This window comes from Ursus arctos, unplaced genomic scaffold, assembly GCF_023065955.2.
Source record: "Ursus arctos isolate Adak ecotype North America unplaced genomic scaffold, UrsArc2.0 scaffold_8, whole genome shotgun sequence".
Classification (NCBI taxonomy): Eukaryota; Metazoa; Chordata; class Mammalia; order Carnivora; family Ursidae; genus Ursus; species Ursus arctos.
Window position 1 is genome coordinate 38,514,868 of NW_026623100.1, and position 24,748 is coordinate 38,539,615.

General features: G+C 45.1%; 1 protein-coding gene and 1 pseudogene across 2 annotated transcripts in view; one reads left to right on the forward strand and one right to left on the reverse strand.

Moving 5' to 3' along the window:
* The window catches only part of SLC4A5 (solute carrier family 4 member 5), a 128,288-nt gene that overhangs the window by 99,412 nt on the left and 4,128 nt on the right, over window positions 1-24,748 (reverse strand). Inside the window, exons 2-10 of one of the 2 annotated variants that reach the window (XM_057308947.1) lie at window positions 24,194-24,575; window positions 23,345-23,592; window positions 22,194-22,357; window positions 19,433-19,596; window positions 17,290-17,459; window positions 16,953-17,192; window positions 15,375-15,641; window positions 13,019-13,364; window positions 2,143-2,359 (exon numbers count right to left, since the gene is read on the reverse strand). The gene's annotated coding sequence lies outside the window, so the exon portion shown is untranslated. Of the gene's footprint in view, window positions 1-214; window positions 9,713-13,018; window positions 13,365-15,374; window positions 15,642-16,952; window positions 17,193-17,289; window positions 17,460-19,432; window positions 19,597-22,193; window positions 22,358-23,344; window positions 23,593-24,193; window positions 24,576-24,748 lie in introns of those variants that run through there. The other variant, XM_057308948.1, reaches the window with a different exon arrangement.
* Window positions 17,010-22,028, forward strand: LOC113268269 (adaptin ear-binding coat-associated protein 1-like; annotated as a pseudogene).

A 24,748-nucleotide genomic window follows, 5' to 3' on the forward strand; every position in this document is an offset into this window, starting at 1 on the left:
TCAAGACACCAGGGTGACGATAACAGTATAATTTTTTTAAAGAAAAGGCAAATATCCAATGCTCATTTGGAGGATTTATTCAGCTTTCATGGTATTCTCCTTCTCAGTGCGCATGAAGCTCACTCTCAAATACTGTGTTTGCATTGTCAAGCACATTTTTCCTTATCTGTATAGTTTTGTCTACTATCTCTGAAACTCCAAGCTGCAAACTTACCTTCACGCTCTTAGCACTGGAAACCAGGATCCAATCTCAGGAAGGCCAGAGTCACTTGCTCTGGTGCTGTTAGGTGGCAAGAAGGACGCTCTGTGATTTCCAGGCTGAACAGTATTTGGGGCATTGGAGATTGACTTGTGGGGCTCAGTGGAGGCCAGCCATGTGACCAGGGTGGGGGAAGGGACACTCCTGCAGGGCAAGGGACCGATGCCTGCTCGGCTGACATACCAGGGTAGAGCAGGGTCTGAACAGAGCTGGCCATAATTATAGGCAGACTGCTTTGCTCTGAATTTCTTCTTGGATTTTCACTTAGTTACCTTCTTATGGCAGGGTTGTGTCTCAGCCTTGGTTTTTAAATGCTTGTTTATCTCCCTACATGATTTCCATCCTAAGTCCTTTTTGGATTCTGTCTTGGAGGGATGTTAGAGCAGGAAGAGACCTTACAGGTGATCAGGACCACCCCCCACCCCAGGGTCACGCATTTTACAGATGGGTGGCAGCACTTCCAGGAGCCTGCAGAGGCCTGGGTTTGGTATTGTGTACTGGAGGACCCCAGCTGCCTGGCACCCCAAATTACAGCTCACTTGAATATCTTCAACCCTTAGGTCGTTAGAGCTTTGAGGACCACTGAGATGCCAGTAATGAATCTGACCACACTGCAGGTGCCTAAATCTGCAACTGTCAGATTAGGCCATGGCTTAGAAATTGTGGCAGTTTGTATTTGTGGTCAAAGAGTTTATATAGGGGCTCCTGGGTGGCTCAGCCAGTTGAGCATCCGACTCTTGATTTCGGCTCAGGGCGTGATCTTAGGGTCCTGGGATTGAGCCCCACCTGGGGCTTTGCACTCAGCTCGGAGTCTGCTTGTCCCTCTCCCTCCCCCTCTGCCTTATCCCCCCTCACTCATGTGCTATCTCTAAAGTAAATAAATGAATCTTTTTAAAAAGGGGAGTCTATATAAACGTGTACTTATGCTTATGTATCTCTATCACAGTCTTCTCAAAACACTCCAAGATGATCTTTTTGAAGGAATTAGGGGACATCAGGAGCTGAAGAGATATTTGATCTTAAAGACCCTGAAAACTTCTCAGGACCAGAGCCATGTGAGTAGCCTTCTAGTTCACCTCTGTTTCTCCACCCAAATGGTCTGTGCTGGCTGCCTGCCAACCAAAAGGGGGCTAGTGGTAATGACGGTGGCAACGGTAGAGGGAGAAGTGGCAGGGGGAACGGTAGCAGTGGCGATATGGTAGCTGGGCATACACAGACGTCGTAGAGGCATCAGTGGAGGCGGTGGAGGTAAGGATGGAGGCGATGAGGCATAGCTGGAGGTGATGAGGAGTAAAGGAGGTGGCGTAGACAGTAGTGGTGATGGGGGAAGGGGCAAGAAGACCCCCTGAATGAGAGAGTAGGAGATTCTTGTTACTGACTCTTAGGCCAATGACCCCAGATGAAGCTGACCTGCTGGGATGTCAAGTGTGAAATGGAAAGTCATGGCATTAGAAGTCTGAAGAACCGGGGCGCCTGGGTGGCACAGCGGTTAAGCGCCTGCCTTCGGCTCAGGGCGTGATCCCGGCGTTCTGGGATTGAGCCCCATGTCGGGCTCCTCCGCTATGAGCCTGCTTCTTCCTCTCCCGCTCCCCCTGCTTGTGTTCCCTCTCTCGCTGGCTGTCTCTATCTCTGTCAAATAAATAAATAAAAATCTTAAAAAAAAAAAAAAAGAAGTCTGAAGAACCTCATTCTGTCCCCAGAACTGTGCAGTCTTAAGGTAATCACTTCACCTCTCTGGAGTCCAGTTTTCTTGAAGTAGAGTTTGCACTTAAATGGTACCTTGTTGGGGGAAACTCATCCCTCTCCCTCTAAGCCCTTTACCCTTCCCTGTAAAGCAGTAGCTTCTGTCCTTTCCAAAGTCTGAAAGAGTACTCTTCACTTACCTCCCCACCTCCTCACTCACTTTCACTTAGAGGAGGATGAGTGACTCAGACAACTGGCACATTTGGGAGAATAAAATGGGCACGTGCCATGGCTCAGATCCGTCTGAGAACTGCCTGCTTCAGAGAAAGTCCAAGCTGTGCTCCTCTCCTCCTCTCTTCACAGCAAACTTCCAGGGCAGGTAGGGAGTCCTCCAGGGTTGGGTAGACAAGCTTAATTCTGGGGGAAAAAATTAGGAAACCTGATTGTGGTTGTACATTCTAAACCAAATTCTCCAATCAGCTTTACCTGTTACAAAGTTATTTTGACTTCTACCTATGGGACTTCTGTACCTTATTATTTCTCATATGATTCCAAGCATAGAGGGAAAGATTGTAAAGAAGTATCCTCCTCAGATCCCAATGCTGATGAATTAATGAAAGAGCATACGTAGAGCTGATTGGACTAAACGGTCTCTAAATTTCCTTCAAGTTTAACATCCTGTGATTCTACGCATCTGTGTCTCTGGAGTAGAACAAATATTTGTGAAGCTGGGAGGAAGGCTGAGACTCTTAGCGGACAACTTCCTAATCTCTGACTCTCCTCTTTTCTGCTTTTCAACCCGATGAAGACCTCTAGTCTCCAGACATCTTCCTCTTCTTCCCCTCCACCAGCCCTGCATGGCTTCTTTACCCCCATTCTGGTCTGGACCCCATGATGAATCACTTCACCCTTCCTTCACTGATACCCATAACCTCCTGTTCCTGCCCTGCCGATCTTTTGGTCTAAATCAGCCCCACTGCTACACTTCTCCTGTACTGAGCTCTCTTTTGTCTCTGGAGAAAGCCTGTATTCAGGGGGAGAGAAGAGCAGAACAGCACCAAGATAGAGAGTGGTAGAAGTGTGTGTGTGTGTGTGTGTGTGTGTGTGTGTGTGTGTGTGACTAAGAGACAGAATGGAGAGAGACAGACCTAGTCCAATGGTACCTATGGCCAGCTCTACCCCTGCCCTTCTCCATGGTTTCATTTCGTGAGTGAAAAATGTTGAAGGAAGATCTGGCTATTTCATTTGTCTCCTCTCCCTTACCTCTGGCCTCCTTCACTTACTGCTAAGGAGACTGGTTTGCCCAGCTGGCATTAAGCACTTGGACAAATCTTGAGGGCTTTCAGTCCTTCCACACCACCAGAGTGATAATGGCTGAGACCAATGCATTGGCTTAGGAGCAAGGGAAAAGATTGGACCCAGTGGGTTCTTAGTCAGAATTGCCCCCCCCCCCACTCGCCCAGGGGACATTTGTCAATGGCTGGACACATTTCTGGCTGTTAACACTGGGATGAGAGTCCTACTGGCCTCTAGTGGGTAGAGGCCAGAGATGCTGCTAACATTTTACAATGCACAAGACACCCCCACAACAAAGAATCAGCTGGCCCACAATGTCAATAGTGCCAAGGTCAAGAATCCTGGATTAGACTGCTCAGCCCCCTGTGGCTCTAGAAACCAAAATGCCTCTAACCCAGGCCAAAAGAGTATTTCACACGGGCTCACCTCAATCACCAGGATGCTACAAGAAGGGAGGAAGGGTAAAGATCCTTAGTAATTTGCAGTTTTTGACACCTGGGCCTCCATCTCCTTTGGAGACCTGGCACACAAGGGTGGTTACTTCAAAGGGACACATTCCCTTCCATCTTCTGGCTAAATGCCACCTGAACCCCACCCGGGTTTAATAGATGGCAGGGCTTAGGCAGATTTGACATTGGGTCCTGGCATAGGGGGTGAAGTCTCACAAAGGAAAAATGAGCTTCCTACCCCTGTGTTGGTGGGAATAAGGATTCATTCGGGGCCCCAGCAGGCTTACCTAGAACTTTTGCCCCAAAGAGGTTTTCCACAAGCTGGGCAAGCCTCATGCCAGTATGTGTGATTTTTGGCTCTCAGATTGTTTGTACCAAGCTTTGGCGGGTGGTACAAGACTGGCTGCCCCAGATTCTTGTCCACTTTAGCTGCTTTTGAACTGTATCCAGGGTTGAGGAGGGAACATACTGTGGCATGTCAAGACTGTACAGGAAGGCAAGAAAAGCTGAGAGATATCTTAAAGGGAAGCTGAGAAACCTGAGCAGGCCAGGCTCAGGTTTTGCAGAGGATGGGTTCTCTCCCTCCTCCATCTCCATCTGCCCCCAATCACTGCTGTGGCCTGTGGCCAGCAATAGCATAGACCTCGGCTCACTCTGCACCAACCACACTGCACGTCCTATCATCCCTCCAACATCCCAAGCTCATTCCCACCTCAGGACCTTTGCACTTACTGCCTCCCCAACCTTCAGCTCTCTCATGTACTCAGCTTTCTGGTCAAATGCCATATACCTAAGAAAGTCCTCCCTGACCAGCCTATCTAAAATGCCCCTCTCTAGTCTTTAACTCTGCCTTATTGGTCTATATTTCTATCCAAAACCACATTATGTATTTGTTCATTCGTTACTTTCTCTTCCTCTGATATGGCAGGGACTTTGTCTTGTTTACTGAGGTATCTCTGACACCTATAATACAGGCTTATAAATGGTTGGTTCGAATCCTGGCTCCACAAACTATGGGATGTTGAGCAAGTCACCTGTCTACTTTTTTCTTCAACTTCCTCAACTGAAAAATGGAAATATTAATCATACCTACACCTCAGTGGTTGTTATGAGAACTGACTGAATCCCTGTATATAAAATCTTAGGTCAATGTCTGGCTTGCTGAAAATAATTAGTATCAAGTAGTAATACTATAATTATTATACTCCCAGGAAGTTCACGCCATGCCTATTCTGAGGAGGTGGGGAGTGGTATTCCTGGCAGTTTGCAGGAATGGAGCGGTCATTGTTACTTCTCTAGGAACCAAAATCCCTCTGCAGGGCGCCGGGACCTTTTCTCTCCTCTGGACCTGCTCTCTGCTGCCCTCTGAAGGCCCTCGGTGGAGGCTGGCAAAAGAGAATGTTAAGGACTCCACGGATGACATATTTCTCAAACAAAAATGAGCCATCCCATATATATGTATGTATATATATGTATATACACATATACATATATACATATATAAAGATTTTATTTATTTGACAGAGAGAGAGGGAACACAAGCAGGGGGAGTGGGAGAGGGAGAAGCAGGCTTCCCGCAGAGCAGGGAGCCCAATGCGGGGCTCGATCCCAGTACCCTGGGATCATGACCTGAGCCGAAGGCAGACACTTAACTGACTGAGCCACCCAGGCGCCCTGCCATCCCTTTTTTTAAGCAAGCCACACTCCTCAGGTGGTAAGCTTGGCCCTTGACAAAGCTGCCACTGGAGCCATCATTTGACAAACTCAATTATGAACCACTGAGGCCACAGAGGGGACTGCAGGTGCTTGGGAATCCATCCCTGAGGCTCCAGGAGGGACAGCGAGTGGGAACCCCCTTCTCCCTTCCCTCAGGCTGTACTTCCTGAGCCTGGGGACAGTGATCTGAGCCACCTTGGAAACCAACCTGAGCCACCCTGGAAAGCCATTCCTCACCCTGTGCCTCATTCCCTGTTGGACTGTGTGTCCCCATGTGGGTCAAGTGATCTTCATGTTGTCCGCCTAAAATGAGAGGGAAAGCCACTCCTCTGGGGGCTTCTGGATGGTGATTCATTAACAAGAATCTGGAGACACACACACGCTGTCTCATAAAAAGATATAATGGGGGGAAAGATTTCATTTTCAAAAGGAACAAAACTCCTAAAACATCTAGAAATAAACTTGCCTAGAAATGCATATTTTATATAAGAATGTATGAGAAAATTTTGCTAAGAAGTGTAAAATAGGTAACATATTCCTGAATGGGAAAATTGAATAGGGTGTATATGTTCAATATTCATAAATTTATATACATTTTAAATATGACAAAAAATCATGGTTAAGATATTAGCTTAGAATTTATGGAGCTTTTACTATGTGCTAGGATCTGGGCTAAGAGCTTTACAAAATTACCTCAGTTAATCCTATAGCAACCCTATGTGATCGTTATCATTTATGAAGGAAAGGGCCGGGCAGTGGTTAAGAGCAGGAGGTCACATGACTTTGGGCAGCCTACTTCTAACCCTGAGACTTGGTTTCCTCATCTGTAAAATGGGAATGATAGTATGTATCTCATGAGTTTCTGCTTAGGATTAAATGAGATAATTTGGAATAGTGCCTGGTAAGTGCCAAGCACGTAATTAATATGAACTACTGTTATCCACATTTATAGATAAGGAAATTAAAGCTCTGAGAGGATAAAATAACTTGCCCAACTTTACATAGCTGGTAAATGGCTGAACTAGCCTGGGGGGTGGAGTTAGGGAGGTTTTCCTAAAAGATATAGAAAATTACAAATCATAATAGTTAAAACAGGAAGCACACCTTATATAAGGCATTTACATATGCCTTGCAAAATAATGTTCTGAATGATTAGCTAGTGCCTGCTATTGAATGAATGAATGAATGGCCAGCCTGCTATTTTCTTTACTACAAATTCTCTCTCCCCCATTCAAACAGCCAGACCATTCCATGCTTTGCCTCAGGGAGGGCATGTGAAAGCAGAAAATAGAGCTAAAAGGAGCGTTTTCCCTCAGGGCAACAGAAAAGACTCCTGACCAAACCTAGACTGAAGTATAGGAGAAGATGGCTATGATGATCAAGGCTGTCCCCTCCCCCTCATCCAAGGTGGCACAAAGATATGGAGAGGGACTCGGTGCTCCACAGGGACTTCTAGGTACCAACAAACAAGGACTGATGGGACAAGCACAGACGATGTCAAGGGGAGGGGCCTTTGTAGGTCCCTAAGAATCCAGCGACCCACCCGCTCTGACCGTGAAACGGAAACTGAACTGACAGGGATTTGAAAAGACAGCACATTTTTTTTAATGGGGGCCCAAAATACATATGGAGACTGTTAGAAAATAAACTAACGTTTCTTATATGCTTCAGTTTAGAGGCTGAAACTGGGATTCCAAAGGATAGATTTTTAAAGAAAATAGCGTTGGAGAAATGCGCTATTAAAATTTTCCACTTACAGGAGAAGCTTGGGCAGTGGACAAAGGCAGCAATGTATTTATTTATTGGACTCAGCACATTCATCTCTGCCCTGAAATTAAATGTGATAGTCCTTAAGACTGGGGTTGAACTTGCATCCCAATTTGCCTTGGACAGTCACCATCTGCCCACTTGTCTTGGCTTCATTGTGAGTACTGCCCCCTTTCATTCTCAAAAGCCTTCCAGTTTGGGCAATAAGTTATGTGGTTCCTCTGTTAAGATTTTAAAATTCAAGCAATCCTGTGGGTGAGCAACTCTTAGCTAGATGCTATGAAACAGAAAGTAAGAATGTCCAGGCCTGGGCGGCTAGAGGACAGCATAGCAATGAAGCGAAGCCTCTGGAGGGGCTGAGAATCTCGCCTGGATGGGAAAGGAAGGGGCAGGTGGCGCCTCGAGAGAGGAGTCTTGGTAAGGTTGAAGGTCGGGTGCTGTGTGGAGTTAAGAGGACACTGGCTGGGTTAGAATGGGCTGTTTGAACTTAATCTTTCACACATGAAACAGCTCAGGGTGTTTCAACAACAGCGTGGCCCAGGTTATGCCCACGGAGCAGGCAAGAAATGGAACTTAGATTGCGTCTGGGGTTAGGGACTGGGGAGCTAAAGAGAGACTTGGAAAGGGGGGATGTCTACTCCATACCCTTTTATTCCTATTAAATTTTTAATCTTGTGACTGTATTGCCTATTCAGAAAAAAATAGAAGCAAAATGGAAATTTTAAGGAACCCAGGCTACCTTGCCCATATTCTCTAGATAAACCGTGAAATCATTTTGTCAAGTTTTTAAAATGCCATCAGTAAAACAAGTGGCCTTGAAACATTTGAAAAGATGTTCGACCTCATTAAAAAAAAAGGGGGGGTGCACTTGGTTTGCTCAGTCGGTTAAGGTTAAGTGGTTAAGCATCTGCCTTTGGCTCAGATACTGATCTCAGGGTCCTGGAATCTGACAGTCAGGCTCCCTGCTCAGGGAGAGTCTGCTTGTCCCTCTGCCCCTCCCCCACTCATGTTCCTGCGTGAGCGTGTGTCCCCCCACATGCATGCGCGCGCTCTCTCTCTCTCTAGTAAATTAATGAAATCTTCAAAAAGAAGCAAATTAGAGCCACAGTAAAATACCTCTTTTTAGCTTTCAAATCCACAAATATCAAAAGGTTTCACAACAGCAGCAGTGGAAGGAAATAGGCCCTCTTCCACACAATGGCTTGTGGCCCTGCAGTTGCGCACAGACCCTATGGGGCCACTTTGGCAATATTTATAAAACTTTAAAATGCGCATACCTTTGGGTAGCAGCAACTCTTTGTCTAGAAATTTATCTTACGAATATACTCCCACCTGTGGGTAAAGACATATGTGTGGTTTGGGGCAGTTACCCACCTCCCTGCATTTTTACATCTGAGGATTATCATGGGAATTAAATGATATAATACATGGAAAGAATGTTAAAGGATTTAAAGATGACACATAACGAATGCTCAATAAATCCTGGCTGTTATTATTACAGAATGGTTTGTGGCAGCAAAGCACTGGAAACATCCTGAATGTCCCTCTATCAGGGACTGATAAAAAAAGATTTGTCTGTACTTTGGAAAACCATGAAGGTTTTAAATAGAGTGAATACACTTTAAACAGTGCTAGGAAATATTCTTTAGAAATATTAAGTGGGGGGAAAAAACAAAGTGTAGAAGAGGGCTTATGGTTTGTCACCATTTGGGGGGGCAGGTGGGCTTGTGGGGGCATAGCCTCTCCAGGGAAGAAGTCAGAAGAACCTGGTTTCACTGAAGATTCCTGCTTCCTGGGAGCAGAACCAGGAGGCAGGTGCTCAGAGGCCGCTGGTATAGCCTCTTGTCCCTTTTATATTGTCCACATAGGGATGTATTTGCTATTCAAAAACAAATAAATGTCTACTTCTGGATATATATCCCAAAGGGTTAAAAAGCAGGGGCTCAAACAGCTACTCGTATTGTATACCAATGTTCATTACTCACAATAGGCAAAAGGTGGAAACAACCCAAATGTTCATCTATAGATGAATGAATAAACAAAATGTGGCATATCCATGCAATTCAATATCACTCAGACTTTCAAAGGGAGGAGGGGTGCCTGGCTGGCTCAGCTGGTAGAGCATGTGACTCTTGAGCTTGGGGTTGTAAGTTCGAGCCCCACATTGGGTGTAGAGATCACATAAAAATAAAATCTTTTTTTAAAAATTTAAAAATGAAAGGAAAGAAATTCTAACACATGCTACAACATTGCTGAACCTTGAGGACATTGTGCTAAGTGAAATAAGCCAGACCCAAAATACTGTATGATTCCATTTATGTGAAGTACCTAGAATAGCCAAATTCATAGAGACAGAAGACAGAATAGTGGATCTGGGGCTGGGGGAAGGGGCAATGGGGAGTCACTGTTTAAAGGGTACAGAGTTTCAGTTGGGGAAGATGAAAAAGTTCTGGATACAGATGGTGGTGATAGTTGTACAACAATGTGAATGTACTTAATGCAATTAAATTTGTACTTTCAAAAATAGTTAAAATGGTAAATATTGTTATATATATTCTACCACAAAAAAATAAATAATTTAAGTTTAATTTTAAATAAGATAATATATAATTTTAAATACTTTTTTTGATAAAGATTTTATTTATTCATTTGAGAGAGACAGACAGACAGAGAGAGCTCCCAGGACCTGGAGAGCATGACCTGAGCCGAAGGCAGACGCTCAACCATCTGAGCCACCCAGGTGCCCCTAAACACTTTTTTAAAATAGTCCTTTTTTTACTTTGATTGGAGTTATGTTAGATGTAGAGATTGATTACAAGGAGCTATAATGTATGAAACACAACAAAGAATAAGCCCTAAAAAAGGACCCTTGGTCTCCGAACCCTGGCATTCTCCGTGCCAGGTGAACCTACTGTGCTGACTGGCTTCTGGGGGATTCCTGATACAGAGCAGAGGTGAAAGGCTGAAGCAGGACCAAGGGAGGAGGGCAAGCAACTTCATCCAAGACAGGAAAGAAAAAGGAAGGCAAGAGATGACGGGTAGGGGCAGAAGCAGAGAAAATTCCCACCTGACCACATAGATTTTCTCCATGAGGAAGGAGGTAAGGGGTGGGAGTGTGTGCCTGGGGTGGACTTTGAGGGTAGTGGAAAGGTTGACCTTCAAGGGGTCAGACCAGGGATGTGTAAAAGAATTGCCATGTCCCCCACTGAGGACCCTGGTGAGGCTGGAGAACAGATATGTGCAGAGCGAATTTTCCTACTCCTCTCACCTCTTCTCCCTCCCCACACAATAACCCTGAAGTGTTCACAGACCCCTGGGAGCTAAATAAGTGAGGAGGAGTAGAAACCAGGACTTTCCATCCAGACCAGCAACTACCATAGGCCTCTCTTCCTCAGCAACACCAGGCTGGGATGGGAAGAGGCCCCAATTTTAAATTGAGATCGAGGTTTGGATTATCACTGGGATCAACGTTATAATTTCTGAAATGAGACCAAGGCCAAGGGTTACCAGAACAATCATATGACTTGTCTAAATTTCATCCAGGGGCAGAGTAAGATTCAGTCACACAGAATAAATTTAAAAGAGCAATCAGAGGTGAAAACCAGGTTGCTTTCTGATTTTACCCCATGAGTCATGCTTGTTTAATGCAACACTTATAGTATCTTCAACTGTTACTTAACATGCATATATCTTGCACCTCCCTCTAGATTGTAAGCTTTCTGAGGGCAGGGCCCATGTGCTATTTATCCACATATTGCCACCACAGCCCAGCAAAGAGCCTTGCATGTCCTCAGTAAGCCATAGGGTTATATGATTTGGTGCGTGGGGACAGTATCGCTGACAACATGACTAGTGTACACGTGTACCACGGTAAACTGGCTAAGCAGCTAGCAGCAGCCAGCCAGTACTTTCGAAATTCCTTAGCTAGATCACTGAGTTCATGAAATACACTTTAAGAAAGGGGGGAGAAGGTCACCTGGGTGGCTCAGTTGGTTAAGCATTCGACTCTTGGTTTTGGCTCAGGGTCCTGGGATGGAGCTCCACATTGGGCTACTTGCTCAGCGGGGAGTCTACCTCCCCACCCACCCCTGCTCTTTCCCGTACTCATGATCTCTCTCTTTCTCTCTCTCTCAAATAATAAATCTTTAAAAAATCAAAAAGAGCCTGTGTTCAAGGAATTCTGATATAAAATGATGTTGCAGTTTGCCCAGATTTAGGGTAAAAGGCATAGAAAGGACGTAGATGTGGATGGTCACGTTCTGTTTCTCTGCTAGAGCCGCTCTTGTTCTGAGCTAAGGGGAAGCAGGCTAAGACCCAAGAGGAGGGTGTGATCAGACCCGGCTCACGCCCTGCGATAGCAGGAGTGAACACGGCAGTGCCCCATTAGGCTTCAAACCAAGCTGAATCCATTTCTGAGTAAGGAATCTTAAAGGGCTCCTGTCTTCAAGATTATATAAAATGATCCATATTATGTACTTCTGAGAGAATAAATTAGCAGAAGCAGCACAGAGCCCAACTCTTTAGATAGGGAAGTAGATCTCAAGTAGCTCAAGAAGCAAAATTTTCCACAGATGAAGGTTATGAGAAGGAAACTTAAGACCAGTTGATTCTGGTTTGCAGATGGTAACATCGAAGAACACACTCTGCCGTCTATTTCATGTGACTGCACCTCTTGTGCTGAAGTACCTCCTTTGTGGGCATGGGCTCCGTCAACAGTCACAGAGCGGGGAGGGAGAAGGGGAGACATTTGAGCATCTCCATCAGTACGTCTAAGTGCGTGATTACTGTCTCTCTGAGAAGATGAACTGAACTGAAGGGAGAGTGGGCAGGCATTCAGTCAAGCACAAGCCACTTCCTGAGCACCTTCAACGGATGGGAGAGATGGCTCTCCGCAGACTGGGCAACCCAAATAAGCTAGGGGGCTGAGGGGGAGAAAGAGCATAGTTGGTGGCTTTTTAGGATACTCCTGAGAACATTCCTCAGCTCATGAGCTCACAGCTCAGTCCCAAATCGTAAGAAAGTAAAAAACTCTTCCTCAGGGACAGAAGACCACAGAGCTGAGGGCTCTGGATTTCTAAGTTAGAATTTCATCAAGGGCTGGGTGACCCTTTCTTGGATGGACAACTAGATCCCCAGAAGTCCTGATTCGCAAAAACTACAGTCCGTTACATCTAGGAAGAGAGATGAGGACTAGCTCCCTGGCTTCTCATACATCACCTCCCTCCCATTCCCTAGAGCCCGAAAAGCAGATCCTTGGTAAAGTTCACCTCCTTCTGGTAGGAAAGCTTAGTTGAAGTGGGGATTTTTATATAAGTCTCATGTTTCCTGGACTCATAGGAGCCTCCAAGAAGATGCTGGAAATAACCCTTATTGAATTGGAAGAAGCTTGAAGTAAGCACAGGGCCAACCACGACTTCCACGGCTGAAGAACATGGGTTTAAGAAGGGCAGTTAGACCTCCGTGCAGAGAATATAACTAGATCTAGATCTCAGCCCCTCAGAGCACAGCTGACGTTGCACAGATGCACGTGCACGTAGATGCTCCCCTCTCCAAGGTGGGGGCAGGGGCACGCAGAATAGCAACACCACCACAGGACAACCTGGTCATTGTCTCACCTGTCCTTCACCATGATGAAATAGTTAAAAATTAATTGAAACAACAGATTGTTCCTTATCTTTGCTCTCTAAATCTTGCATAGGCCTTTAGCAAAAAGCAACAAAATTCTCACCTGACCCTCCGTGGGCTGGAGATTCCTGCCTATACTACTGGGTTCATTCATTCGCATCCCCAAACCAGAACCTACAACCAAGCTGTTAACTCCATAATATTTAAAATCCACTCTACTCACCCCGGAGCAGTAGCCTGTTGCTCCCGGAGCCCTTGAATCCAATCCTTGAGGGTGGGCCTTGCAGTTGGAACCCACCCACTGTTCCTTTTTTCCTACCTCCGCTATTAACATAGCGCCTCCTCTATTACCTCACCAATCAACTATTTTAGAACCAAAAAGTCTTTGTCTATTCACAGACACTGTAAAAGTAACATTTGTTTTAAGTTTTTAAATCTAATGTCCGTGTCTTCCACAATTCTTATTGGTTTATCTAATCAGCATGTCCTAGGAGGTTCATTACTTGCGGGTTTAGCTTGCCCAAGCACATCGGAGCCAGCCGAGGCGTTTCCCCGGACAGAACCAGCTCCTGGAAGAGACAATCCCCGGGAAAGATGTCTTCAGAGGCCTGAGATCAAGAAGCACGTTCCACATCCCACAGCCCCTCCAGCTCAGTAAGCCCCAATTCCTGACTTTTCAGAGAAGAACATGGACAAGAGAAACGAAGAAGGCATTTGAACAAATCAAACCCTACAAGAAAAACATTGAATACTTTGTGATTTTTCTAAGTTTTCTGCTGATTTTTGCCCTCATTTTAACTGCTTTGTAAGTAGGAAACATTTAACGAGGGAGCGATCAGTGGGAAGAGGGCAGGGAGAAGGCAGAGACAGTGAGTAGGAAGTGAGGGGAAAAGAAATGCTAGTGGGGGAGGGACACACAGTGTTGGGGTGTGGGCGCACAGTGCTGGGGGACAGACCAGAGTGTTGGGGGTATGGGCACACAATATATGGGTGCAGGCACACAACATTGGGGGTCAGACACACAGTGTTAGGTGTAGGAACACAGGGTTGGGGTGTGAGCACACAGGGTTGGGATGTGGGCACACAGGGTTGGGATGTGGGCACACAGAGTTGGGGTGTGGGCACACAGGGTTGGGATGTGAGCACACAGTGTTTGGCTGTGAGCACACAGGGTTGGGGTATGGGCACACAGGGTTTGGGTGTGGGCACACAGGGTTGGGGTGAGAGCACACAGTGGGTGTGGGCACACAGTGTTGGGGTGTGGGCACACAGTGTTTGGGGTGTGGGCACACAGTGTTGGGGTGTGGGCACACAGGTTTGGGGTGTGGGCACACAGCATTGGGGTGTGGGCACACAGGTTTGGGGTGTGGGCACACAGGGTTGGGGTGTGGGCACACAGTGTTTGGGGTGTGGGCACACAGGGTTGGGTTGTGAGCACACAGTGGGTGTGGGTACACAGGTCTGGGGTGTGAGCACACAGGGTTGGAGTGTGGGCACACAGGTTGGGGGTGTGGGCACACAGGGTTGGGTATGAGCACACAGAGTTGGGGTGTGAGCACACAGTGTTGGGGTGTGGGCACACAGGTTGGGGGTGTGAGCACACAGGGTTGGGGTGTGAGCACACAGTGTTGGGGTATGGGCACACAGGTAGGTGGTGTGAGCACACAGTTTGGGGTGTGAGCACACAGTGTTGGTGTGTGGGTACACAGGTGGCGATGTGAGCACACAGTGCTGGGGTGTGGGCACACAGTGTTGGGGGTGGGCACATGGTTTGTTTTGGGTTGTTGGCACACTAAGTAGGAGGGATGAGAAAGAGGAGCATGCTGAAATCTCTGGTAGCCTAGGCATCTCTGGACACCAAGCACTGGGCTCAGTGACACACACACCTTCCTTATTTAACTCTCAACAGTCCTGCCAGGCGAGGATTTTCATCCCCAGATGAAACCTTGCAGATACAGAAACTGAGACTCAGAGAGTGTAATACTAGCCCATGGACTTACAGATGTAGGCAGCAGAACAGGGGTTGGAAGCTCCATTGCGAAATGAACTCCACCCCTTTTCTTACCCAGGCCCTACTGTAGATCTACTGAGTGTCTTCAAACCCACATTTCAGGGTTTAGCATTTCTTTCAGCTAGAAAACTTACCATCTTATAAAGTCCTCACTCTGTTCCTAGCTCACTGGGGTTTCATGCAGCAGACAGGTGGGAAGGTGTGTTTTGGAGGCCGTGGCTGAGCTGTAACTTTAAGCCTACATCCTACTTTCTTTCCATAATGCATGGAATCAGACTAGCGAGACTAGGATGACAGACTCGCCTTGGTTTGCCAGACACTCTCCTGGTTTTAGCTCTGAAAGAACTGCAACCTAGGAAACTCCTCATCTGGGGCAGATAGTACAGCCTGGTCCAGAAAACACTGCCTCCAGCCTCAGGGAGTTTCCAGCAAATCGGGGATTAGGCAAATACACAAGCAGAAGAGTGCAAGGCCCCATAAAACAGCACAAAGGGAGGCAGGGGTTCAGTAAAAGAAAAACCATATGTATTTAGAGGACTGATTCATTTCACAAATGGTCACTGCTTACCTTGGAAGTCCTGGGCCGTAGCTTAGGCCCTGTGTGTTAAAGAAACACTTCATGGAGGGGCAGCTAGGTGGCAGAATTGGTTGAACATCCAACTCTTGATTTCTGCTCTGGTCATGATCTCAGGGTCATGAGACTCAACCTGCAGAGGCCCCACGTGGGCCCCTCAGGGAGCTCCATGTCGGGCTCTGCACTGGGCATGGAGCCTGCTTAAGATTCTCTCTCCTTCTCCCTCTGCACTGCCCCCTCACATGCACACTCTCTCTCTCTCTGGAAAAAAAAAGAGAGGGAGGGAGGGAGGGAGGGAGAGAGAGAGGGAAAGAAAGAAAGAAGAAAGAAAGAAAGAAAGAAAGAAAGAAAGAAAGAAAGAAAGAGAAGAAAGAAAGAAAGAAAGAAAGAAAGAAAGAAAGAAAGAAAGAAAGAAAGAAAGGAGGGAGGAAGGAAGAAAGGAAGGGAGGAAAGAAGGAAAAGAAGGAAAGAAGGAAAGAAAAAGAAACACTTCATGGAAAAAATGGCCTTCAGTATGATGTGAAGGAAAAGGGTATAGGGGTGGGAATTTGGAACAGCAGGCAGGAGGGAAGGAGCCATAAACACAAAGACCTAAGTGATGGAGGAATGCAGTGTACCCCAGGAACTGGGGGGCAGTTTCCCTGGTACAGGGCAGGTTTGGGGAGGAAAAGGATTGGGCCATTCTAGGGAGAGACATAATTGTCAGCAAATGAGTTGGAGCTCCAAGGAATGTGGAGCAGGACTTTGTATGAGAATGGAATGATTGGCTTCGGAGTAGATTGTAGCACAGCAGGGAAGACCCGTTGAGCTGTTACTGCCAAGCATTCCAGGGAGACCCTTTGGTTTCTACCCACCCAGGTTTTGCTTAAATCATTTGGGTATTTAGTTCAGATATTTTAGCTTTTGATGTCTGTTTTTGTTTTTCACTTCATGCAGGAATTAGAGGGTGAGGTTCACCCTGGGTAGTTGGTGAGGGGCCAGGATGCACCAAGGGAACAGGTCTGCAGGCTGAGGATCCTTCCTGATAAAGGAAATAGGGAGGGGACTGCTCTGGCAGCAAAGGGCTTTCCTGCTTGTGTCCCGTGTCCACTGAGGGTTCACTGGAGCGCTTGCCTCTTCCTCTGTCCAGCTCTAATGATACCTTTGCTGTCAACCAATGCACATTCTTACTCTTTTTTTTTTTTTTTTTTTTGCTTAAAACAAAGCACATAATTCTAAGAGTTCTTATTGACTGTGAGAGCCTTTCTGCCCTGCTGTGTGTGAGCAAAGGGCCAGGGAGGGTGGAGGCTGGGGCACACGGCCTGACATGCCCCCACTACCCCCGACTGCCACAATGCCTGCTGTCTTGGGGCCACAGGGCTGTCCCACTCTGCCTAATTCTCAGGGGATCCCTCTTCTCTCCGTGTGAGGAGGCAGTTGCTCAGCAAGTGTGATGCAAGTTCAGTTTACGTCCAGAACTCTAGCAGCAAGGGACACTGAGAAATAAGGTGTGGGGCTTTCCAATCTCTCCAGTTACGAGGGTGAAACGATAGGCCATTAAATAGGCTCAAGAGAGCCTATCCAAGAACGTACCACAGGGTTTCTAAGTCTTGACCAATGGTAAAGCTGTATTTGGTCTTCCAATCGACGATGATGTGTCTCTTCCATAAAATAGAACCCGAGGTGAGGGCGGGGGGGTGGGGTGGTGAGAGGCATCCCTTCCCCTCACTGTGCCCCAGCCTGAGCCATTCAGCCACAGCTAGGAAGCCGGCTCTGCAGGAACGTGGCCGTCCCACCTGAACCACGCGCATGGAGTGAGGCTGGAGGACTTTCCTGCCAACGGGACAAGTGCTTGGTGTCAGATCCTAAAGAATCTACCGCACAGCAATCCCTCCTTCCCCGCAGGTTCACCTTCTGTGGTTTCGGTTACCTGCAGTCAACTGTGGTCCGGAAGCAGGCGCTCCTCCTTCATTAGCAGGTCAGCAGGAGCCTAAGCCTACTTGCATCACAGCGCCTATGTCATTCCCCTCACGTAGTCTCATCACGTAGGCATTTTATCATCTCACAGCATCACCAGAAGGGTGAGTACCATACAATAAGCTATTTTGAGAGAGAGAGAGAGCACATTCACATAACTTTTATTACAGCATATCATTATAATTGTTCTATTTTATTTTTAGTTGTTGTTAATCTCTTACTGTGCCTAATTTACAAATTAACATAGGTATGTATGTATAGGAAAAAACATAGCATATAAGGAGTTCGGTACATCTGTGGTTTCAGGCATCCACTGGGGGTCTAGGAACATATACCCCACAGGTAAGGGCGAACTACCATACTTGTTTTCCTGCACTGCTTTGGAATTTTTCCCTTTTCTTTTCTTTCTTTCCTTTAAAAAACTGTAGTTTCAGTTGAACTTAGGGAGGAGAGAGAAGTAAATGTAAGGGTTCGGTTCATCTTTTTTTTTTTTTTTAAGATTTATTTATTTATTTATTCGACAGAGATAGAGACAGCCAGCGAGAGAGGGAACACAAGCAGGGGGAGTGGGAGAGGAAGAAGCAGGCTCATAGCGTAGGAGCCTGATGTGGGGCTCGATCCCACAACGCTGGGATCACGCCCTGAACCGCCCTGAGCCGAAGGCAGGTGCCTAACCGCTGTGCCACCCAGGCGCCCCAGGGTTTGGTTCATCTTGAACTAGAGTTTTTGATTCCTATTAAGGCTGAATTTTTTCAGCTGGTATTGAACAACTGGATTATTTGTGAATTGTTATTCATATTTATGTTTATATTGGTATGTTTCTCTTTTCTTATTTATGCATAAGAATTACTTATCATATATTGTAATATTTTTCTAAGTTTGTCATTTTTATTCAATTTTAATGGCCTTTCCTTTTTTTCCTTACTGAAGGGCTTCGTGTATGTGCATGTGTGAGTTTTAACAAAGTCAAATTTATCCATATTTTTCCATTAAGGTTTCTAGTTTTGTTGCCAATCTCAGAAACACTTTAACCATCCCCAAGTTTATGTACACCTATATTTTCATCTAGTTCTAAAAGTCAACTGACTTAAATTTAGCGTATGGTGTAAGATAAGGATTTAACTTTATTATTTTCCCCCCTGCTACATCACCATTTGTCAAACTATGTATCCTCTCTCCAATAGTTCGAAATGCTACTTTTATCACATCCTAAATGTCTCTGTGTGCTGAGTCTGTGCTCAGCCAACCATCCTGACAGCATGTTACACACTCAGTTACTTTTTGCTACCACTCACTCTCCCCTCAAACCACTGTGCTGGGATTTTTGCTCCCACTGTGTTACAAACATTCCTCTGGCAAAGCTCATCACCAGACTCCTAATAGCCAAAGTCTGTGGATGCTTTTCAGGGCTTAGAATTCTTGATAGACCTCTCTGGTATATCTGATATTGCAGACAATTCTTTCCTTCTTGAAATCCCTTCTTTTGGGTTGATTTGTTTGCCTGTTTGTTTTGGTATATTTGAGACATTTGGATCTTTAGGTACATGCATCTTCATCTTTGCTGAATCCTGCCACGGTGTTCTCCAGAAGGACTATGGTACTTCACAGCCCCACAAGCAGTGTGAGATAGTCTAATGGGGTTACTTAGGGACAAGCGTTGGTAGAGCCGGGACGCTCCGGATCTCTGCCCCGCAGCATTTGCTCAGCTCCCCACAAATCTCTCTCTTGTGAACTTGAAACCTCCTGCCTGCCTTAGCTAACCCCATGACCATCCCCACTCTCCCCACAACACAAACCAATTGAGAGATTTAAAGGCTCACTTGCCTAAAACCTCGTGTTTGCATTTTGTCCCCTGTCCCAAAATCACCAGAGGCTTTCCAGGGCAGTCAAATAAAGTCTGAGCTCCTTGGATAGGCAGCCAAGGCCTTCCCTTTGCCCAGCTTCCTCATTCTTTCCAAGACTTATCTCCCCCCACTCTCTATAGGAGAACACTTGAATCCAGGCAAGGGGACCCATCCTGGTGCTGGGGGGTAAACCAGTACAGCCACTCTGCAAAAACATGTGGCAATATTTAATAAGGATGAAAATACACATACCAGGGCGCCTAGGTGGCACAGCGGTTAAGCGTCTGCCTTCGGCTCAGGGCGTGATCCTGGCGTTATGGAATCGAGCCCCACATCAGGCTCCTCCGCTATGAGCCTGCTTCTTCCTCTCCCGCTCCCCCTGCTTGTGTTCCTTCTCTCGCTGGCTGTCTCTATCTCTGTCGAATGAATAAATAAAATCTTTGAAAAAAAAGAAAAGAAAATACACATACCAAACGACCAAGCAATTCCACGTTCGCACATGTGTACCGGAGCACGTGAACAAGGATATTTATACAGCATGGTTTGTAGGTACTCAAACTTGGAAGCAACCCAAGTGTCCATCGAGAGCAGAATGGATAAGTTCCAGTCTCTGTACCCTTTCTCACTCTGACCCTCACTGACCTAGCATCAGTGGGGATATTTCTTTTTCAGATAACATATCTTCATTTAAAACGGGAGCCCAACTGCCTACTTTCCAAAATAGTTCGGATTCTTTCCCCCCACTTAAAAATGAATTTCCTGTATCACTGTGTAAACATGTAGGAAAACTCTAACAAGTTGTGGTCAACTACTTGTTTTATCATTGTGTCCATCTAAGTCCATTTTTCTTTATTAATCCACTTTTAAAAGTTTATATACAGTAAAATCCATTCTCTTTTAGTGTTCAGTTCTAAGAGTGTTAACAAATGCATACAACCTATCCTTTGCTTTTTTAAATTTATTTATTTTTTACAAAGGAGTATCAACATGGGTCTCACGTAATTGATCTTAGATTTTATCCACTGAGATCTGAGACTTTGGAAAACAAAGTTTGATTGGACAATTTGGTAGGCAAGTTGTGTTTACTCCATGAGTTCACAAAAGTTTACCTGTTTCACTTGTTGGTCCTTGCTCAATTGTTTGCATATGTTCTGATTGTCTAGAATGGCCAGTCATGGGCTGACCCTCTCCACCAAGATCAGAAGGGAAAACAGGCCTGGATTTCAACTCTCTATGGACACTTGACAAGCCATTGCCGCAGGTGAAGTGTCCAGCCAAGGATCTTCTAAACAAGGTGTCCTCAGCTGCCAAGTACGTAAGCGACCTAAAACTCCAGGAGAGGGTCTGCCACTTCTGAGCTACCTTGTCATCTAGAAAGTGCCCAGATCTGATAGCCTAAGCATTGAGGGAGAGTGAACACTTGTCCCTACACTTCTCCAAGAAAGGCAGGAAAACTTGGACCTTAGTAGGCATACAGTTTTCAAAGTACCTTAAATCAACTAAGTTAACTTTTTAACCATAAGTCCACCAGTTCGTTTGTTCTGACATGATGCAATGCAAAAAATGTTTAATATTTCATTGATTAAAACCTAGAAATACTTGCATGCCATCCCACCAAGAGACCAACTACTATCTCACCCAATATTTTATCCCTCCCTACCCCAGTTGTTTTGACTTCTATTCTTCAGTGGATGACCTAAAAAATGGGATGCTAAGCCTCACCAAGATGGTGACCTTGATGGCCAGCGCCTCTGGGGTGGCCAGCGCCTCTGGTGGGCTATTAACTTATCTTACAAATTTCCAGGTGGTGCAGATGCTGGTTGTCAGGAGACCACACTTTGAGAATCATAGCTGTAAATCTAAAAATTTATAGGAAATATGGAAGGCAGAGGAACCTATTAACACCATGAGGATATATTTTAAATCCAGACTCTGAGAAATAGTTCCTTCAACACATAAATTATAAGGCAAAAGAAAGCAAGAAAGAACCTACAGACAAAAAGAGACTTAGTAGGCATGGAGAGTAGGGTCAAGATAGTACAGTTGAAATACAAGCCTTGACCTCTGTATGAAGCTGAGTGTCAGCATCTATCAGATTCTGCCCAGTGCCTCCAACAGCAGCTACAGGCTGGACTTCAGGCCACCCTACTTAGACTGGTCACCTCCAAATCGCTTCAAAAGGGAAGGTTTCCTATCAACTCGAGTATAAAATATCATGGGAGCTCTTTGTTTGGGCACCAGTAGAAATAATACCCTATCATTGCTGAGGAGATAGTGACAGATTCCAGCTTCTACAGTCTAATCTGGTTCCAGGATGACACTGGGCATAGTGCTTTCATTGACATTTACTTTATAGATCAAATGACGCCTTTGACTTTAATATCCTTCTGCAAAAATCACTTCAAGTGGGTAAAGCAAGTATCTAAGATGTCCAATGAATCTCAAGAACTAGATACTCAGCCCAAGTTGGATCTGGGCTTCAAGGAAGGACAGACCATCAAGTTGAGTAGTAGGAACATTGCAACCAAGAGATGATGGGTCTCTAAGCCCAGGACCACAGGGCACTGGGGACCTAAGTTTACTCCCAACCGCCCTTGGAGGCAAAATCACTATTCCCCTTCCACCCTCAGAGGATGCCATGAGCAATCATGTTGCCCCCATCACCCATTCCAAATCTAACCATGGAGGCAGTGACACAGATAACCTTTTAGGATGGGCTTCTACTCCTGTCATGACACCAGCTCCAGTCTCCAGACTCCAGTCTCTCCAGACTTGGGGAGACTTTGGCCCTGCATCCAGCTCTGTTCCAAACCTGGCACCACAGCCATCCAACTAAGTCCAGGACTGAATAGCCTTGGCAGAACATCAAGAACGGACTTGAAGAATAAAAATGACCACGAGAAGATAGGGAAGAAAACCCCATCCTTGATGAAGAAAACAGATGAGGTGCAGAAGAGATTTTTTCTAAACAATTGCAATATATATTTTTTTGGGGGGTGATCAGAATACTTACACAGAGGAGCCAGCAGATATTCTTGAAGACCTTGTCATAGAGTTCATCACTGAAATGATGCACAAGGCGATGTCAGTTGAAAGACAAGGTCGAGAACAAGTTGAAGATTTCATCTTCTTGATTTGAAACGATCCAGGGAAACTTGTTAAGGTTACTCGTGATTACTGTGAATGAAGAATTGAAACAGGCTGGAAAAGAATTTGATGAAGCCTACTATAGATCCTGACATGTTTCTAATTTCTGAAGCTTCATTATCTTGTGGGGCAGCCATATATAATAACTGAATATTTTCAGCAGTAAGGTCTATGTAATTGGAAGATGGGAAAACACAAAATCTTCATGTCTTCAATTTAAGAGTGATATTTGAGATTTTAATTGCCTGCTTTGATATTACCATACTTGAATTACTTACTGGGTTTCAATGACCACACAAAAGTTATCTTATCTTGCGAACCACACAGTTCCTTCTGACTTTCGAAGATATGATGAAGTAGTACTTGTATTAGGTGTCTTTCTGCCATTGTAAGCTATACTATAGCTGTTTAATATGTGAAATCTAAATGTCACTTTTGACCCTGTGATACCTGAAATATGTTTCATGTATTTTCAAGTTTCTAGACAACAGTAATCTAACAGATTATTAAAGATAGTGAACAGTTGAATCACTATATTGTACACGTGAAACTAATATCACACTGTATGTTAACTGGAATTTAAATAAAAAGTGAAAAATAAAGAGAGTGAACTGGTTTGTGTTTCTGTTAAGTAGATGATATTGGAATATAGTCTTTGGTAAGAATGTTTATGTCTTAAAAAATAATTTGCTCTATCCTTTTCATTAGATAGCAAGTGATTTTTTGGAGAAACTAAATTTCATGTGAATGCTTGCATCGGAAAGCTTTTTTGACTTGAAAGGTTTGGGGCTTATACACACTATATAGTCAAGCTGTAGGAGAAATCATTCTCCTGGATCAGATTAAAGCTTCTAAAATACATGCTTTTAGTAGTAGTTGGAATGGAATTGCTTAAAGACCTGATGGCAGAATAAGCATTTGGGGTAGTGTTTTATTAACATATTTGTTAGTTCCTGTTCATTGTGGAAAGACGTACTTGATTAAAACCAAATATGGCCATGGAAGCCACTTCCTCACCTTCCTGCAGTTCAGGATATACGTATTTTGCGTGTATTTAGCTACGCTTTATTAAATTATTATTGCACTTAGTTTAAAATAAGGATTTAGGGGCGCCTGGGTGGCTCAGTCGTTTGGCGTCTGCGTTCGGCTCAGGGTGTGATCCTGGCGTTCTGGGATCGAGCCCCACATCAGGCTCCTCCATTGGAAGCCCACTTCTTCCTCTCCCACTCCCCTTGCTTGTGTTCCCTCTCTCGCTGGCTGTCTCTCTGTCAAATAAATAAATAAAATCTTAGAAAAAAAGAGGAAAAAAATAAAATAAGGATTTAAATTGCATTTAAAGAGATCGGTGAATGTTACTATTTGTGAAATGGAGCATTTTGTGTGCTGTTTATAAACATTATAAATCAGTAATTGGGAAAACTCTACTTTCTTAAGCTACTAATACCAGGAATAAAATATGAAAAATTAAAAACAGATGACCCATGACCCTGGGGACACAAATCTTTAAGTTGGAAAGCCCTTCTCTGTCCCAGAACTAAAACTACTGGACAGTCTTTTTCTTAACTTTCCCATGGCGTGCAAGCTGGTTTGTGGTTCCCTTTGACGTTACTTGCTGTGTATCTGCCATTTCCTGCCCATTAACAAGGCAGGCACAGTGGGGCTTACTGTGAAGGGCTCAGCAGGCCAGGGAGAAATGACCCCTAACATCTGCTAAAATTCTTCTCCACCTTTTACATTTCATGTCCTTCAGTCATCTCATGATCCTTGCGCACCTCTTTGTGAAGTCTTACTTAGCAATTTCAGGGACAAGAAATCCTTGCACTTCCTTTTCCCCTGAGCTGATTCTCTGAAAAGGGATAGACTAACCTGAGCGACTATAAATCCAGAATTTGGGCAGGGGTAGGGATGGAGAGAGTTGTCTTCTCTGGGCGCTGTTCTATACCCTTCTTCAAGGCATCCAGGGCTGTCTGCAGCTCCATCACCCTCTTGTACGTTCACACTTCCCTTCCTATGGGAGAAGGTTGTGTCGATGACATCTCCACTATTCTTTTCTGTTGGTTGGAGAAGCATATCTTTGGCCTGTAGGTGTGGCTTGGATGAAGGAAGTACAAGGGGCTGCTCTCAGTTATATTCTAGGGAAGTGTTTGTTTTCTTGTAGTTCCATCCTGTTGCTGCACGTGAAGCAAAGCTTTCCTTGGTGCTTGCCCCATTGTTTAATCATTGGCACGTTTAGAATTTCTAACCTGACCTGTGGAGCAGAGAGGTTGAAACCACTTAGCTCATGATGAGTACCTATGTTGCCATGCTGCCTGGGTATCTGCCCATTTCTGTGAACATTTTTTTTTTTATCTGTCTTAAAGTTCTTCAGTAGAAATGTGTTACATTATCATTTACAAAGTTGAAGGGTCATAGCTCCAGCTA